At 34.6% G+C, this 3,254-nt stretch overlaps 1 non-coding gene across 1 annotated transcript; it reads left to right on the plus strand.

Annotated features, from left to right (window-relative positions):
* Nucleotides 1-2,583: 2,583 nt before the first annotated feature.
* Nucleotides 2,584-2,688, plus strand: LOC129018460 (U6 spliceosomal RNA). The gene has a single exon (XR_008495287.1). It is a non-coding gene; the product is annotated as a U6 spliceosomal RNA (small nuclear RNA).
* Nucleotides 2,689-3,254: the final 566 nt, after the last annotated feature.

Here is a 3,254-nt window from a genome sequence, read left to right on the forward strand (position 1 = left end):
TATTTTTCTTTAAAAGAATTAAACTTTACTGATACCCAATATATCAACTGATGCTGGAAGCCACATTTGTCTGAACATGAGTCAAGTGTCATAAATGGTAAGAGAGATCTCCCAAGAGGAATTTGTGTGCTGTAGGGTGTCATTAGGCTATTTTTATTAAAAAAAAAACAAAAAACAAAAAACACAAGACCTTTAAACTTTAGATAGTAGAACCTTGGGTGGCAGGTTATCTCAGTTGGTTAGAGCCCAGTGTTAATAAATCACAGAGTACTTATAATACTGTAAAGTGAGTTGAAGAGTGACCATCAAAATCAATTGTATCAAATAGGATTATGGGCCATTGAGGGGTAAAGGACTTAAAAGAATTGTCCATTTAAAAAGATGAACTGTGAACTGCACAATTTTTCTCTTACAAAAAGACTAGTGTTCAAAAATTTCTGACCTTTTCCGTTATGACAAATGAATTTAAAAACTGTGCTACCACGAGATATTACAATAATCAATCAACTAATTAATAATAAAACAATTAAAATAATAAGCACATTTAATTAGTGTCTTTAAGGAAAAAATGGTGTTTAACAGTGAATGAAAAGTCGCTGTTTTGGGGGGCCAAGGCAGGAGAATCGCTTGAGTCCAGGAATTTGAGACCAGCCCCGGCAACATAGTAAGACCTCATCTCTACAAAAAAATTAAAGATTAGCTGGGCCTGGTGGTATGTGCCTGTAGTCCCAGCTACTTAGGAAGCTGAGGCAGGAGGATCACTTGAGCCTAGGAGTTTGAGGTTACAGTTTGAGTGCAGCAGCCGAGCTATGATCACACACAGCTCCAGCTATGATTGGGCTATTGCACCCCAGCCTGGGTGACAGAGAGAGTTTGTCTCAAAAAGCAAAGAAAAAGAATAGAAAAATAACTGCTCTTGCAAAGGAACTCTTTTTTTATTAAGAAAGCATTTTGAAAATGGATGTCTGGAAGTCAAATTGTTTCTGTTTGCAGATGACATGATTGTATATTTAGAAAACTCCGTTGTCTCAGCTCAAAATCTCAAGCTGATAAGCAACTTCAGCAAAAATCACAAGCATTCTTATACACCGATAACAGACAGGGAGCCAAATCATGAGTGAGCTCCCATTCACAATTGCAACATTGTTTTTTTATTCCTGAAAATGATATAACTTTATCATTACTTATGAAACATTTATACCTGCATGCTTTACAAAAAACTTGGAAATAGTCTTTTAATCTATTAATATTCCAGACATAGATTTACAATACTTTTCAATAGCTTGCAAAAATAACTCTTGGACATCAGTAGATTTATTGGCTGAATTTCAATAAAACTTTGTATAGTTGCTGGATAGAAATGAATATTAGGATTTAGCAATGTGTTTGTGGTGCATTTGGCATTGTGTAAATTTGAGACTATATTTCTCAGCTATGATGGCAATTAAAACATATTTTCAAAATAAAGTTAGAAACACACTTATGTATCATTTCATCACAAATTGTTAAGCCAATTTTTTTAAAACAGTGGAATTTACTCAATTATAGGGAGAACAAAAATGTTTTTGTACCTCAAATATATAAGATAAAAATTTAAATTAAAAATACTCATTTCTTCTTTATCTCCTTTTAATTTCTGTACTTGTGTACATTTATAATATATATATGTTATAAGTGGACATCATTTAGAAATAATATATAATATACATGTATATTAATATATACAATATATAAATATATAATACTCATGTATATATGTAATATATACATAGTCATAGGCGGACATCTTTTAGAAATAAATAAATTCGGCTGGGTGCGGTGGCTCATGCCTGTGATCCCAGCACTTTGGGAGGCCAAGGTGGGCAGATCACTTGAGCCTAAGAGTTTGAAACCAGCCTGGGAAACATGTCGAGACCCCATCTCTAAAAAAAAATACAAAAATTAGCTGAGTGTGGTGGCACATGCCTGTAGTCTCAGCTACATAGGAGGCTAAGGCCAGAGGATCACCTGAGCCTGGGGAAGTCAAGGCTGCAGAGAGCCATGATCGTGGTTCTACACTCCAGCCTGGGTGACAGAGTAAGACGCGATCTCAAAAATACAATACAATACAATACAATAAATTAAAATGAATGTACTAGAGATTCATGCTCAAGCATTTGTATTGATACGAAGTGTTTTCAAAAGGGTTTGGAGACAACTGCTATAGGAAGACAGGTCTGAGCCTAGGTATGACATAAAAGAAGAGAAAGGACAAAAAGATGAGAGGACAGAAGACTAGTCAGTTACCTCAGCAATACAATATTCCAGGCTGGTGTTAATAAGAGGCTGAATTAAGGTGTTGACATTTTGAATGGAAAGGAGCAGACTCAATGGAATGAGATAATGAGAAGACAGAAGTAATAAATGTTGACAACCAATGACACATAGAAAGCAGGAGAGAAGGAAGTGTCAGTAACTGAATTGAGAGAAAGACAAAGTTATTGAGGAATAAAACAATGAATTTTGTTTTAAATATGTTGAACTTTAGTGCCTTAGGGAACATTAAGTGAAAGGATCTATGGACCGGTTGAAAAAAAGAAACTGGTGCTGGCTTTAGCAGCACATACACTAAAATTGGAATGATGCAGAAATTATCATGGCCCCTGTACAAGGATGACATGCAAATTCATGAAGCCTTCTGACGTACATTACTGTAAAGATAACATGCCTTCGTGGAAACCAACAGCTTTGACTTCTTAAAATACGAACACCTTTTGGAGGCATCCACAACTTGTTTTTCCCCTCACGACTTCCCACTGTAGCAGAAGACAAAGAAGAGAGAGAATACAGTGGATTAATATGTGGCCATTGCTTTGGGAAACTCAGGTTCCAAACCCACTCTACCATTTTGTAGTAATGAAACTCTGGAGATTTATTTAACACTTCTAAGGTTTAGTCCCCTTATTGTTAAATGATGGCATAATAATACTTATTTTATATACTTATTGTGAGAATTAAATTAGCAAATATATGCAAAGTGCTTATGTCCTTGCCTTGTATAGTTAAGCATTAAATAAAAAATAGTTCTAATTATTATCTATTCACTATAGCTCTTGGAAAATAAATTGACTACTATATTGTCTCTGATCTTAGCCTACTATATCATATTCTACATATTCACGTGTGCGCACACATACACCAAAAAATAAAGATCATTCACAAAGTTTTTAGTATTTGAGACCTAGACTGAGAAAGAATATTAAAATTCTCATATT

The sequence above is a fragment of the Pongo pygmaeus genome, chromosome 19, assembly GCF_028885625.2.
Source record: "Pongo pygmaeus isolate AG05252 chromosome 19, NHGRI_mPonPyg2-v2.0_pri, whole genome shotgun sequence".
Taxonomy (NCBI): domain Eukaryota; kingdom Metazoa; phylum Chordata; class Mammalia; order Primates; family Hominidae; genus Pongo; species Pongo pygmaeus.